The 16,638-nt window shown below is 37.9% G+C and overlaps 1 protein-coding gene across 6 annotated transcripts in view; it reads right to left on the bottom strand.

Annotated features, from left to right (window-relative positions):
• The window catches only part of EPHA5 (EPH receptor A5), a 348,857-nt gene that overhangs the window by 331,116 nt on the left and 1,103 nt on the right, over positions 1-16,638 (bottom strand). The gene's annotated exons all lie outside the window — the stretch shown is intronic.

The raw sequence follows: 16,638 nt of genomic DNA on the forward strand, positions 1-16,638 counted from the left end.
GTGCATTGCAAATATTACATATTTCATAGATCGAAGGTTTGTGGCAACCCTGCATCAAGCAAGTCTATCAGCAACATTTTGTCAACAGCATTTGCTCACTTTCCGTCTTTGTGTCACATTTTGGTAATTCTTGCAATATCACAAACTTTTTCATTATTATATTTAATCTGTGAGCAGTAATCTTTGATGTTACTATTGTAATTAAGTAAGATGGCAAACTTAATTGATAAATATTGTGTGTGTTCTGACTGCTCCACCGATTAACAACACACCCCCTCTGCCCCTCTCTTCTGGCCTCCCTATTCCTGGAGACATAACAATACTAAAATTAGGCAACTTAATAACTCTACAGAGGTCTCTAAGTGTTCGAGTGAAAGAAAGAGTTGTATATCTCTATTTTTCTTTAAAGATTTCATTTATTCATTTTACAGATAGATTGAGAGACACAGACAGAGCATGAGCGGGGGGAGGAGGCAGAGGGAGAGGGAGAAGCAGAGTCCCTGCTGAGCCCAGGGCCCCGAGATCATGACCTGAGCTGAAGGCTGACGCTTAACCAACTGAGCCACCCAGGTGGCCCTATATCTCCCACCTTAAATCAAAAGCTAAAAATTATTAAGCTCAATGAGTAAGGCATGTCAAAAGTGGAGACAGGCTAAAATCTAGGCCTCTCATACAAAAGCACTAGCCAAGTTGTGACTACAAAGGACATGTCCTTGAAGGAAATAAAAAGTGCTATCCAGTGAAGACATGAATGATAAAAAAGCAAAACAGCCTTTTTACTGATATGAAAAAAAAATTTTAGATCGAAGGATAGAAGATTAAACCAGCCATAACAGTTCTTTAAAATCAAAGTCTAATCCAGAGCAAGGTCATAACTCTCTTGTATTCTCTGAAGGCTGAGAGAGGTGAGAAAGTCGCAGAAGAAAAGTTGGAAGCTAGGTTGTTTCATGAGGTTTAAGCAAAGAAGCCGTCTTCATAACATAAAAGTGCAAGGTAAAGCAGCAAGTGCTCATGCAGAAGCTGCAGCAAGTTATCCCAAAGATCTAGCTAAGTTAATCAGTATAAGTGGCTATATTAAACAACAAATTTTCAGTGTAGACAAAACAGCCTTATATTGAAGAAGATGTCATCTAGGACTTTCATAGCTAGAGAGGACAAATCAATGTCTGGCTTGAAAGCTTCAAAGGCCAGGATGACTTCCTTGTTATAGACTAAAGCAGCTGGTGACCATATGTTGGAGCCAATGCTCATTGGCCGTTCCTTAAAATCCTAGGGCCCTTACGAATTATGCTAAATCTACTCTGCTTGTCCTCTAGAAATTGGACAACAAAGCATGGATGACAAATGCACATCTGTTTACAACATGGCTTACTGAATATTTTAAGTTCACTCTTGAGAAGAAAAAAAAATTCTTTCAAAATATTATTGCTCATTGATAATGCATGATATCATCCAAGAGCCGTGATGGAAATGTCCAATGAAATTAATCTCATTTTCATACCTAATAATAACACAACACCCATTCCGCAGCCCATGGATCAAGGAATAATTTTGACTTTCAAGTCTTATTATTTAGGAAATATATTTCATAAGGCTATAGAGGTCATAGACAGTGATTCCTCTGATGGATTTGCGCAAAGTAAATTGAAAGCTTTCTGGAAAGGATTCACCATTCTAGATGTCGTTAAAAACATTCATGATTCACTGGAAGAAGTCTAAGTATCAACATTCACAGGAGTTTGGAGGAAGTTGATTGCAAACCTTCATGCACAACTTTGAGGAGTTAAAACTTCAGTGGGAAGTCACGGCAGATGTGGAAATAGCAAGAGAACTAGAATTAGAAGTAAAGACTGAAGATGTGACTGAATTGCTGCAATCTCATGATAAAACTTGAAGGAAGGAGGAGCCTCTTCTTATGGTTGAGCAAAGAAAGAGGTTTCTTGGGATGGAATCTACTCCTGATGAAGATGTTGTGTAGACTGTTGAAATGACAACAGAGGGTTTAGAATATTACATAAACTTAGTTGATAAAGCAGCAGCAGGGCTTCAGAGGAATGGCTCTGGTTTTGAAAGAAGTTCTACTGTGGATAAAATACTATCAAATAGTATTGGGGCGCCTGGGTGGCTCAGTCGTTAAGCATCTGCCTTCGGGTCAGGTCATAATCCCAGGGTCCTGGGATCGAGCCCCGCATCAGGCTCCCTGCTCTGTGGGAGGTCTGCTTCTCCCTCTCTCACTCCCCCTGCTTATGTTCCCTCTCTCGCTGTGTCTCTCTCTGTCAAATAAATAAATAAAATCTTTAAAAAATGCTATCAAACAGTATCACATGCAACAGAGAAATAATTTGTAAAAAGAAGAGTTCATTGATGTGGTAAACCTCACTGTTTGCTTTATTTTAAGAAATTACCACAGCTGGGCCCCTGGGTGTCTCAGTTGGTTAAGCGACTGCCTTCGGCTCAGGTCATGATCCCAGGGTCGTGGGATCGAGCCCCACATCGGGCTCCCTGCTCGGCGGGAAGCCTGCTTCTCCCTCTCCCACTCACCCTGCTTGTGTTCCCTCTCTTGCTGTCTCTCTCTGTGTCAATTAAATAAATAAAATCTTTAAAAGAAAAATCTGATTTCTAAAAAAAAGAAGTTACCACAGCCATCCTGACCTTCATCAACCACCACCCTGATCAGTCAGCAGCTATCAATATTAGGCAAGACCCTTCACTGGCAAAAAGATTATAACTTGCTGAAAGCTCTGATGATGGTTAACAATGAAGTATTTTTAATTAAGGTATGTACATTGTTTTTTATACATAATGCTATTGCACACTTAATGAACTATAGGATAGTATAAACATAACTTATGTATACACTGGGAATTCCCAAAAATCATTTGACTTGCTTTATTGTGATATTTGCTTTATTGTGGTGGCCTGGAACCAAACCTGCAAGATCTCTGAGGTAGGCCTATACTGGTTGGTGAGCACTTATCACTGCCATTTTGTTAATTTCTGAGTGTTTTATAGATCCATTGTTCCTTGTTTCTCAACCATCTGTGTGTGCGTTTTGATGTCCTTTGGTATCAGCATGCTTTGACTTCATCATCATGTTCTTTTGGGTAATTACCACAGGATATTCCCTTGAGGTTACCATGAGGTTTACATAAACTATTTCAAGGTTATAACAACGTACTTAAAGTGAAAACAACTTAACTTCAATATAATTCCTAAACTTTATACTTTTACTTCTCCTCCCCTCACATTTTAGATTATTGCTGCTACAATTTACATGTTTTTTTTTAATTGTGTAACCAATAACAGATTACTGTAGTTATGGTTATTTACATTTCTTAAAAAAACTTTTAAAGTTGTGAGTTATGCACCATTATTACCATATTGCAGAATCTAACTATGACTATATATTTACCATTACCAGTGAAATTTACACAACTTATTTGTGTTTTTACATTGTTAATTAGCATTATTTTACTTCCACTCACATAACTTCCTTTAGCATTTCTCATAAGGCAAGTCTGGTGGTAATAAACTCCCTCAGCTTTTGTTTGTTTGAGAAAGTCTTTATCCTCCTTTGTTTCTGAAGGACAGGTTCCTCGGGTATATAATTCTTGACTGACAGTTATTTTCTTTCAAATTTTGAATCTGTTATCTCTCTTGACCTGAAAAGTCTCTGTTGAGAAGTCTGGTGAAGGTCTTATGGAGGTTCTCTTGTATGAAACGTCTCTCTTTTCTCCTGCTACTCTTAAAATTATTTCCTAGTCTTTGAAAATTTAATTATAATGTGTTTCAATGTAACCTTATTTGGGTTCAACCGATTTGGAGTCTTTGGGACTCATGAACCTGGATATCTATTTCTCTCTGAAACTTCAGAAAGTTTTCATCCATTATCACTTAAATATATATTCTGTCCCTTTTTGTCTTCTCCTTCTGGAATTCCCATAATGGGAATATTGTTTCTTTTCATTGTATCCCATAATTCTTGTAGAATTTCTTCTTTCTCTCTTTCTTTCTCTTTCTTTCTTTCTTTCTTTCTTTTCTTTCTTTCTTTCTTTTTTTCTTTCTTTCTTATCTTCTTTCTTTCTTCCTTTTTTCTCCTCTGAGTGATTTCCAATGTCCTATCCTCAAGGTTGCTGATTCCTTCTTCTGCATGGTTGAGTCTGCTTTTGAGAATTTCTATTGAATTCTGCAGTACAGTTATTGTATTTTTCAATTCTAGAAAGTCTGTGTGTTTTTTATTTCTCTTTCCTTGTCAAACTTCTTGTTTTGTTCACGCATTGTTTTCCTAATTTCATTTAATTGTGTTTCCTTATAGTTCACTAAACCTCCTTAAAAGGATTACTCTGATTTATTTTTCTGATAGTTCATAGATCTCCATTTCTTCAGGGACAGTTATTGAAGCTTTATTAGATGTTTTTGGTGGTGTCATATTTATCTGAAATTTTTATGATCCTGGACTCCTTACATTGGTATCTGCACATTTGAGTAACAGGGCTCCTCTTCCAGACTTTAGAGGTTTGCTCTGACAGATGCAGTTCTTCACCAGTCAGCTCGGTTGGAATTTTTGGGTGCGTCTGCTAGTAATGTCTTTGGACAGGTAAAGCCTCCTATCATGGTCTATTTTGGGAGAGGCAACTGTTTGAACTGTGAGGATAGAGATGAGGGTTGTACTGTTGGCTGATAACAGTTGGATAGGATTGCTGGCTTTGTTTTCCACATAAGTGAGGCTGTTGGATGGGCTCCACACTTGCCTGGATCTCTGGTCAGCCTTACTCAATGGTCAGGACTGGGTACAATATTTAGTAGTAGATGGGACTATGAATTTGCTTCCTTAACCTGGCAGGACAGGACCCAGGGATGTACAGCTCATTGTTTTCATACTTGAATCAGGTCTGTGTATTGAATTCCTTGGTCAAATAAGGCCACTGGTTTTGCTTCATAGATGGGGAAAGACGCAGGCTGTATTCCTTGTTCAAGTGCCACTGTATGTAGGGCTATTGGATGGACTGTACAGTTTCCTGTGTGTTTCAGTTCGGTTCCCCTGGACAGGTAGAAGGATGTATTCAGCACTGAACAGAAACACAAATTAGAGTCCCTGTTGGGGTGCAGTGGAAGAAACATCCCTAAAGTCAGTAAAGCTCTTTGTTTGTCATCTTAACTCAATCTGACCCACATCCAAAGTATCTAAACTGAACAGAGCCACTGGCTTTGCTCTGCAAACTATTGGGTTTACCTGCTAGCCTCTCAGTGTGAGCTCTGCTGGGCCACACAGCTTCCCAGGAGTTGTTGCTAGCGCTTTTGACCAGATGGGAGTATAAGACACTCTCCACAGAATGTGGGGCTGTGATTCAGCTCCCTGAATGGGTATGGGAAAACTGGGCTCCAGAACTGACAAAACTCCTCCTTTGAGGATCCGTCCGGCAGATCAGCACCCTACCCTGTTTCCTAGTCAAAGTAAGCTTCTGACTTGGTTCTGCAGATGAGCAAAACCACTGATTAGGATTACTACTTGGGCATTACAGATATGAACTCCATGTCATGATCCATGGGCTAGTTGTTGCAATCCCCTCTCCCTTTCTCCATGGCAGTAAGATTCCCCGTGGCTGAACCCCACAGATTCTCCTGCAATTTCCATGGTGTGAGATCAGAGCAGGAGTTCTTACAAAGTGACTCACAATTCTGGGGGAGTCTTGTCTCCTCTGGGTTGTCTTCTCCCATTGGAAGAACCAGGGCTCAGGGGAGACCTCTCTGCATTGTGCTGCACTAGCCTGGAGAGGGGCAATGTGGTCAAGGTGTAGCTGCTTCTTTAACTCTTCTAGTGCAGTCTGTCTTGGTCTCTGTGGTATGTAGAGGTGCTTCAACCTCAAGCAATGTTCTAGGATTCTCTTAGTGGTGTCTTCTTCTTGAATAGTTGTTCTTCTTGTGAGCAAGGCAGAAGTCAGGAGAACAATATATGTCACCATCTTAGAGCCATCACTCCTCCCAGAGAATTAAAATTAAATAGATTTCAGGTATAAAACCTGAGTCTAGAGTTTAGCCTGGACTAGGGGTTGAGAACTGAGTTGCTTATATACTAAAATAACAGAAAACAATTTAAAAAGTAAATACCTGCCCTGAAATGGAGGCAATGTGTGGGACGAGATCTTGCCTTGTGCTAGCGGGGTTCTGGACAACAGAAAAGGGAGATGTCAACATGGGGTATATCAGAGCATAAGAGCCTTATGAAGAGCAGCTGATCAAGTATTTATTGAGAGGGGGAAAAAAAAGGAGGGAGCTGCAAGTGAACTGCACAGAAAATATCCCCTGGACTGTACAGGTAGTTTTGTATGCACTTTTACTATACTTCCCACTGTCAGTGGAATGAGCCATTACTTAGATGATGAGGGCTAGAGTCACTGTGGATGTCTGGAGGACTTTAGTCAACAGTGTCTCCTGGTGTAGAAGAGTTGTTAAGAGCAGTGCTGGAGTTAGACTACCCGTGTTTGAATGCAGATTTCTACCACTTTCAGATTTGCAACTGTGGGTAAGTTATTTAACCATTCCCTGCTCACTTTCCTCATCTGTAATATGAAAATATAATTATTATTATTATTTATTACTATTATTATTATATAATTTCCTAAGCTTGTTTTGAGGAAAAGAAATCAATGTATATGTAAACTACTTAGTACAAATGTCTGGCACACTGTAGGTCAATAATCAATGTTAGCTATAATTATGGTATACAGGTATGTGTACTCATTAGTATGCAAATAGAGTTAAACATTTCATAAGCAGTTCTAAATACAGTACATTCTAAACTTCCTTACATCTGGTTGTGTTCACTTATATAAAAAGGATAAGCCTTCACAGAATTATATTAAAACCTTTCTGAAAATATTAAAAAAGTTATACTTCCTAGTACTATTTCAAATTCTGAATATAGTTGAACAGACCAGAAAATTGAGTATTTCAGACTAAAAGAGTGATGTCAAATTACAATGTCAGACATCTTTTTTAGGAAACTTCTAAGAATTTAATTCTTCCAACTATTCCCTGGGTAATTTCAATGACTATCTATCTATCTATCCACCTATCTATCTGTCAGTCAGGTAAAACTGACAACATAATGTGAGAGGACTAAATATCTAAAATATTTGAAGATAGCTCTTGATATGTTTTGTGGCTAATAAAACATACGACCTCTACCTGGGGAATAATGAGGTAAAATGCAACATTTACAACCCATAATCCTTGTACTGATGGTTTTCTATTTCCTAATCAAATCCCAGTATTCAATAGCAAATAATGAGGAAGCCAGCAGAAAATTCAGACATCATGTCATTGATTTTTATTTTGGATAACTCTATGGAAAATGTGCACATGCAATTCTTTTTTTTTTAGATTGTTCTCCTGACCCAGTTTCCCTTTAATCATCCAGTGTAAGGGAGATGATGACCTGTGATTGTGAAATCTTCTCTCAAATAGCCTGTATCTAGTAGTGGCGAAAATACAGGACTTACATCTCTTGTATACCTGTTTTGCTCTAGGAATTTCATTAGGCGACATATACACATTCTTACTTTATTTTCACAACAACTCTATGAGTGTGTGTTAACACTTCCTTTTAACTATGTGGAATCTGAGGTAGATGGTTCAAGACCATACCACTAATATATGATAGAGCTCATTTCATGGTCTTTACATCTCCCCATTCTGCACTACCCAGTACGAAGCACAATTATTGTGAAGTTAATTAAAATTAAGCTACAGGGCATTCAAGGGGGGAGTCTTGTCAAGGACATGGGCCACTTCGTTGCTATTAAGGCATTAGTGAAATATTCACTAAAGCCATACTCAGATTTGCAAAAGTAATATATTTTTAAATTCCTTTTCTTAAGGAAGTTTCCTCTCACAATATAAGTTTAAAAACAAAACTGCTGCACACAGTGCTTTCCTGTATCTTGATCCTTACCCAGCAAGTGATGTGTGCACATGCATGCACTATGCATAGTGTTAATCAGGCACACTCCCAGAACTTTCATTTGTGAAGTGTTCTACCAATTAGAAATTTGTTTCATTTTGTTTGTTCTCCACAACAATTATGTAAAGTAGGCAGTACCAAATTACAAATAAATGAACTGAGGTCAAAAAAAAAAAAAAAAAACCCACAACAACTAAACGAGTGTCCATGGAACTTAGGGTTGGTAAGCAATGGAGATGAGCCAAAAACAAAACAAAAACAAAAACAAACAAACAAACAAAAAAAAAAACAAAGACAAGGCTAGTTTGTTTTTGAATTTCAAAGTTAGAGTTTTTGTTTTTGTTTATTTTTCCATAAGTCTATACCATTTAATCATTTTTCGACTTTTGTTTCATAAGCTTGATTCAAAAACCAGTGACTGGGGCGCCTGGGTGGCTCAGTTGGTTAAGCGACTGCCTTTGGCTCAGGTCATGATCCTGGAGTCCCAGGATCGAGTCCCACATCAGGCTCCCTGCTCAGCAGGGAGTCTGCTTCTCCCTCTGACCTTCCCCCCTCTTGTGCTCTCTCTCTCTCATTCTCTCTCTCTCAAATAAATAAATAAAATCTTTAAAAAAATTAAAAAAAATAATAAAAAAAAAAAAAACAGTGACTCCAAGTCTGGAAGATTAAGAGGTTCTATTGTTAATGTTTCTCCCTACCCCTTCCAGAGAAATCAAATGTGATGGTCTGAAACTGGACATGGTTCAAATCCTTCAGACATAGCAGTTTCCAAGTATTTTCTGCTTTTCTGAGAAGGCTAGTTGCACACCCTTGTAAGAGACTCATTATGCTGCCCTGGGTAAAACTTTTGAGGGAGAAGACAATCCACTGTTATCTTCCACAAGACCAGGTGTCCAGCCTCACCTGTTCAGCGATCACATAAGGCAAGAGAGGACTCTGGGTGAAAGCCAAAATTTGGCTCACAGAGCAAGTTCTTGCTGAGGACTGCTGGGCTGAACCAGGGCCAGCCGGATCTACCTGCTCAGTTTGTCTTTCCACAGAAAAGACATTAACAAGCATCCTGGAACAGGAAGGTACAGCCAGGGTAAAGAAAGTAAGTGAGCTATCTCATAAGAAACATAAAACTTACAGAGACAACTTAAATCCTTGTGTTTCTGATTTATGAATTAAGTAAACAATGTATGACTTAGTGTGACACAATATGCTCTTTACTTTTAGAGACTAGGTCCCATGATTTATTTAACAGAAGACTATTACTTCTCACCCAGTTTGACATCATGACTTCCTTGGGGGTGTTGGAACATAGCAGGCATGGGCTATTATCCTCTTATCTTGCTTTGACTTTGTATGAATGGAGTGTCTTATAGGAAAGGTGGGAGGAAGGAAGGGTTGGAAAGAGAGAGAAAGGAAGGAAGTGAAGGAGGAAAGGAGGGATTGAAGGAAGGAAGGGGACAAGGGAAGGGAGACGTGGCAGATAAAAATAAGAGTGTGACATTATTACAAGAGACAAAAAAGACACTACCCATTTCTGAGTAAAAGAACAGACTGTATTTTCTCTAAATCTTCCAATACTTAGCCCGAAACATGTTTCTAAGTAGGAACATTTTCTCACAAACCATATGCAAAATATTTCAACCCTCAGGTTTTGGCTCTTTGATTTTTTTTTTTTTTTTTTTACCAGAATCATTTACTTTAAAAGAGCTATGGGCCCAGTTTAGTTAGAACTGAAGACATGTGTAATGGATACAGAGATGGCCTGGGCAATAGTCCAGCAACTATAACAGAATTAGAATCATCACAGACACTTTAATCCCAATTATTTAATCTGCAGGGTGTCTAACACCACAAGTATTTGACATGACTCAACAAAACAGTAGAAGAAGTAGAAACAGAAGAAGAAAAAAACCTAAATTGATGAAATAAAATGAACTAAAGAGGTTTTTTTCATTAGACTATGATTTTTATCCTCAGAGCAAAAGTGAAACAAATATAAAATTAGAATATGTGTGTGGGGGGAGGGGGTAATGGTATTTTAAAAAATAATATAAAAAATAAAATGCAAGTGTTTTTATTAATATCAAAATCATAGTGATAACACCTTGACACCTCTCCCCATTCTTTGTTTCATCCTCACCGTGACCTTTCTACATACCCCTAAATGTGTCCATGTACATGTGGACCATCATCCGGCCAAACTACTGCACTCTGCTTAATAAATGCACCATGATTAAAGCCATGAACACATGAGGAAAGCATGCATGACCTAGGGTTGATTTTTGACCAACAAAATTTTGTACGCTTTTCAGTAGTATATGAAACAATTTAAATGATATTAATAAAGTAACACATAAACTGATCAGAGACTAAAGGCTGTCGTTCCTATAGGAAAAGAAGAACTAGAATAAATCTTAATTACAAACAGAAACTACCAGGTTTTCCTTAACTGAAATACATTGTAAAAGGTATTCTAAAGACAAAGCTCACACACATTTTTAAAAAAAGGATTTTTCAGCAATTTCTAAATAGTAGAAATGACTCTTGAGGGTTTCTTTAAATCACTAAAGATTAAAAATGCATTTAAAAATTATACTAACACTAAATGACAATTAATAAATGTCATCGTGCTAAACCACAGAGTTTTCAAAAACTCCAAGTGGTACACCTACTGCATTAGTTTAATTTTATGTCTTTGTAACACCTGAGATTCTCATCAGAGATAGTTGAAAGACTTAAGCTTTTACAAAACAAAACAAAAAAATAACAAGACCATAAATTACTACACATTTCACTAGACACAACTTAAATTCTTATGTACCTTACAGTGCTTTTCCCTTTTATATATTTATTTACTTTTCATTTTTACTAACAGATCATATTAAGTAAGAATTTTTTAAGATGGTAATGAAAGAAGCTAAAAGGGAATTTAAAAGTCTTTGTTTCTCATGAAATTCACTGATTAGAATTACATTTTAAATCATGTCATTGTTTTCTATTGTTATTGTAATATAAATTTTAAATTAGAGCTACCTCTTGATTTTATGTGATCAGAATAAATGGAATGAATAAATCCTATATCTGTGAAATTTAGTGTCAGAAAATGAAAATTCCAATCACCTTTCAATACTCAAGAATACTTGTGCCACTATCTATGTGTAACTTGATTTATAAACAACTATTTCATAGCACAATTTGTGGCATTACTGATCCTACTATTTTTGTGGAAAGTCCTTCATTATGACACCGTGCATATGTTAATAATGTATTATCAAAAATGAACTGTTCTCTAAAATTTGAATTTAAAATTTTAAACATTTTTTCTTCAGTAAAATAAATTTTTTGTCTTCTTCAAATACTTTAAAATCTATTTCATTAACTCTGAATAAAGAAATGTCTGGAAAGTCAGAAACTAAAAAGAGAAAAGTAAATATATGATAAAGGAAGACTTTTCTAAATACTCAAGCTAATTGTTTTGGAAGTTCAAAACAAATACTTAAGAGTGAATCATTTAGTTTTGAATTTAGACATTTTAAATGAACCAATAAAAGATTTTCACAGTGAATAACTATCAAATCTTCCAGTTTTCTAATCACTATATAATGCTTTAAAAATTATGAGTAGATCAGAGATTCTCTCATCTTTCTTATATCAAATATCTCTTACTGAATAAAACTATTTTTTGTTACTTTAAAGATATATATTATTAAGCTTCTTAAAAAATAAGGAACATTTTAATCTGTTTTTACGAAGCCTTTAGAACTCGTTTTATTTTTTATATTCTACCACCTCGTCTGGGATAAAACATAGGATAAAATTTTTAATGTGAATTAAAAACACCATTAAGTGTGCTTATGTATACAGTAGACTAGGATAACTCCTTTGAAGAAATCACTACCTAACGAACTGATTATATAAATTTTGATAAAATAACAAAATATGTATTTACCCAGTAGAGCTACCAGTAGGAGCTATTCTGCTCTACAGATAAATACATACTCACCAGAGATATTAGAACTGCAAGAATCATTCTGAGTCTCTAAGGCGTTAATTTACATTTTTTGCTTGCATATTGCTTTTATAGTAAAAATTTACTATTTCTGAAAGGGAAAAATGGACCAATACTGCAACCAATTTTTAATGGCTTGTAATAAGCAAGGCTGCATATTCAAGCTTCAGTTAATATTGATGCTTTATGAAAACAATTGTAAGACTATTTTAAAATGGTCAAGAATGCATAAATTGTGTTTGAATAATTAGGTAACTCTGCTAATTTAAATTCAAATTACTCATTAGTAAAATGAAATATATCTGGTAATTTAAATGCAAAAATGAAGTATAAAGAGTTATCAATACTTTCTATAGTAGTTATGTCTTTAAGATATTAGCAGCAAATTTTTTTAAAAAAGAACATCGTTTGCCTCATATAAGTAAATATAGCTATAGTTAGTTACTATAATAATATACATCATAGTTTATTTTTATAGTCAAACGTAGAAAGGTTTCTTCCAAATAAAAGAGAAATTAATTAGTCATTCAAGCAAATACATAAGAAAGCACTCCAAACAAAAGAGATTCAAGTGGTCAAGTCAGTCAATCAGCAAAAGTGTAGTGAAAATAAGAAAAGCACAGTCATTTTCGCAACAGTAGCAATACTTCGTAAAATCTAACATTTACTTAAATAGTTTGGGGATGTTTGTCTATAAATAGCTGTATCATCTAATATTGACATTTTATGTAGAAATATTCTAAATGGTCACATTTCGTAGAGTATTAATTATATAAATAATGGTAAGTACAGTAATGCATTTCTAAGTATAAAAAATAAACCCTATTAATCCTATGTGGATTGAAATAAAGAGTTAATAGTATTTACAACTGGTGATATTACAAAAAGAATATTTTCAATAAAAGGAGAAATTTTCATTGTAAATGCAGGAATTGTCCACCCTCTTCTCTGTCTTCTGTGAGGAAATAAAATCTTCTTACCTGTCACCCTACACCCAAGATTTTTGTCTACCTCAAAAAAAAAAAAAAAAGCTTAAAATTAAAGAGTCAACCCTTTACCCCCTTTCATGGTTTATAAAGCAAAAAGCCAAAACCCTTCATGGCCTCTTCTCCTTCCAACCACCTAAGATTCAAATAAGGGTGATTGCTCTCTTTTTTTGTTCAGTAGTGTCCTGGTGAGGGAATGATTTTACTGTCCTTTTTCTGTGGGATCCTGCCGGTTTATCTAAAAGGAAATGAATTATAACAGAATGACAAGGCCACAAAACAAAGCCATTTAGTTTTACAAATCTATTATGTCCTCCAATCTGTTTTATGGGCCTGGTCCTATTATAAACTAAGAAAAACCCTAAAACAAACTCTTTTTTCCTTTCTTTCCATTGAAAACATCTACAATTTTATGACTGTTTAACACTTTAGCCTAAATTTTTTTCCGCTCTGTGTGTGTGTGTGTGTGTGTGTGTGTGTGTGTGTTTCCCCCAAGAGTCCTTCCACCCCACCTTCTCAAACATAAAAAACATTCAGAGACAAGAAACTGGACTTTTCAAATACAAACTGCTGACAACTGTCAGAAGCACTTTACTGGGACATTACTGACTGTAGCTTCAATGAATTAAGCTTGATTCACTGCGGGTGAATCATTTTCAATGCAGAGCTGTTCAGCAGTAATTGGCCAAGAATCCCTGCTGCGAAAAGCACTTGTCAAATAATGCTTGTTTACAAATATATCTCCAGACAGCAAAAAGTGGCAGTTACTGAATAAGTTCAGGGCCACCTCCAATATTCATAACAGTGGACATGCTCTCTTTACTTATTAAATCTATTAACATTTTCACTTGTTGATATACTTGCTAATGTTTGCCCTGCTTGATCAATCTCAGAGATAAGTTGCTAAATATGCCTCTGAATTATTTTATAATAGAAGTGTTTTGTATTAGACTGTAGTTCAAAGGTTTCTTCCAAATGTAATTTATGCCTAATGTATGTAAAAAGACAACTAAAGATATATTTATCTTATCTTAGAATTGAATCTAAAGAGTACATTTTCCTCTTTATTGTCTTTTATCCAACATATCCTAACATTCATTCCATCTCAATTTAAGATTCTAGATATATATTTGGCTTTTCCTGTTCAGTTCTGCTTTACTTATGTCTACAAAAGTTAAATTTTAAAAATGACTAGAATACAAATTATGAATGTAAAGTCACATTTATGTCTATCTGCCTTGAATTTTTTTCTCACATAATGGGAGCATTCATATTATATACACACACACATATATATATACATATGCACGCACATACAGTATAGTCTGTGAAATCACTAAGTTTATAGGTTGCAGAAGGCAAAATATATGAGAGCAAGTTATTAATGGATGCAGTGCATACATCAAATCTTTCTGCCCCTGATCTTCCAAAGAACTTCCAGAAATAATCAAAAACAAACTTAAAAACTCCAATTGGAATCTTTAAATAAATAAATAAACTCCCGTTATTAGTATCTTAATATATTATTGCTTGATTTATAATAACACATGGAGAAACAAAAAGGAGAGCAATGGTCTGAGATGATACTTATGGAAAGATGGAAAACTGTTAGGCAGAGATGGAATGAATGAGGTGAAGTCATACATATTAAGACGATTTTATTTCCTACTGTGTTTAATAGTGATAGATCCCTGCAATCCTCACCTCCCTACAACCCAAGTTTTGCTGTGTGTTCGACTAGCTGGCGTAAAGACAATACAACCTGTGGTTGTTAGGTCTGTGATATCAACCAGTCTACCTTCCAGAAGATTTGAGCTCTGCTTACATCACCTTAAGAGGTGCTATTTCCTAGCTTCCCTCCAAATCCCTCTGCCTCCTCCTCCCTGGCGCAGTCTTGGCCCTTGTGCCCATTCAGCATCACCCTCCCTGAGATTTCATTTTTTCCCTTTCTCTAACCAAGAGCCCCTACTCCCTTTCATCTGTACGTAAACCACTTCCCTCATCACACCTGGGGAAAAAAAAAAAAAAACTGAAATATAATGGGAACAGGAAAGGATGAATGACATTACTGTTACTCTTTAAATCCAAACCAGGATGCCCCTTCCGGTGGAATAAGACAGTTAATAAAAGGATTCCAAACCCTGTCATAATCCTCCGGACTTCTAACATAATGAATCTAACATGAGAGGTTAATAAAAGGACTACCACTTAAAACACTTTTTCAACTTTATCGGGAAGGGGAAAAGATGCAGATTGTTTGGGTTAAGCATGGGAGACTGCCATAGCTAGATAACTAGATAGAGTGAGCTACATAGAATCCTTAAATCAGATTTAAAACAATAAATGTAAGAATTAAAGAGAGAAGTTCATGGGGTGGGGCAGGGAGTCTCGATCTGCCCTGCTTTCACAAGGTTCCTAAGGGAGCTGGCAGCGCTCCTAAACCAGCTCAGCGCCTTCTCCTACAGCCACACAACCCGCGCAAGTCACGAGGACACACACGACCCCGAAGGCTGCTGCTTCATCTTTCCGGTCCAGCGTCCCCTGCCCTAGGTGTGGAAGGGATTTTTTTAAGGTTCTGTGCCTCACCCGTGGTTTGGGGAGCCTCAAATCGAAACCCCAGTATTCCAGCCAGGGGGCAGGGTCTTTGATGTTTGCGTGGTGGAGCTGAACGCGTCTCGCAGCCCAGATCTGGATCTGAGATGCTACACCTCCCACCCCCATTCTAGAGGAATGAGCCTTTGAGCTGAGACCCAGCGCGGGCGGGGTGTGAGAGGAGCAAGCGCGGCTAGAGCAGATCGAGGGCCGAGGGCGGCCAGGCGAACGGTGGCGGGCCCGGGGGGCTGAGCGCAGCTCCGGGAGCAGCGAGCGCCGCACAGGTGCTGTTCCCGCGGAGCCGACTCTACTCGCCCAGCGGCAGGCGGAGACAGCCTTCAGGGTCCGGAGCGCAGGATTGGGGGTGGGGAGGAGGGTTGGGAACTCCAAGATCCGGTGCCGGCCGGAGCGGGGCTTTTCCCTCACGCAAACACCGAGACACAAGCCCGGGTGGGTTTGAGCAGCAACTTCCTGGCAGCTACACTCCACCCCCCCTTCCGCCTCATCCCACCTTCCCGCCTTCTTCCACTTTCGCCTCAGGGTGATTATGAGCCCCCAAAGTGAAGGGCACCCCACAGTGTGGGGCGCCTTCTGTCCTTCGCCATTCCCCTCCCTCGAGAAATAACAGCTCTTGCCACCCACCCCAGAATAGCAGCTGGCGATGCCCTAAATAACAGCTTCCAGAAGGCACTTCCCCCCAAAATAAAATCAGTCAGCCACCCTCACAATATTTCCCATCACCGGCCTCAAATAACGGTTTCTAAAAGCCCACCGCTCCCGAGATCGTTGTCGCTGAGCTTCAGACAGTTCCCACTCCTTCAAGCCCCAAATGTCACTTCCCCACGCGCTTCAAGTGAGAGCCAGCCGCACCCAACCTTCTGGCGCGGGTCTCAGACCTCTCTTTCCTCCCCGCTTGCAACTTCCCAGCCCCCCAACCAGCCTCGGTCCACACGCAGGTTCCTCGCCCACCGCTCCGCACCTAATGTAAAACAATGCAACCAGACACAGCAGAGGGGAGCGAAACGGCTGGCGAAAGCGGACAAATGTTAATTCGTGATGCGAGGTGAGATTTCGTCCGCGGCAGCAGCGTCCAG

Source organism: Zalophus californianus, chromosome 2, assembly GCF_009762305.2.
Source record: "Zalophus californianus isolate mZalCal1 chromosome 2, mZalCal1.pri.v2, whole genome shotgun sequence".
In the NCBI taxonomy this organism is placed as follows: Eukaryota; Metazoa; Chordata; class Mammalia; order Carnivora; family Otariidae; genus Zalophus; species Zalophus californianus.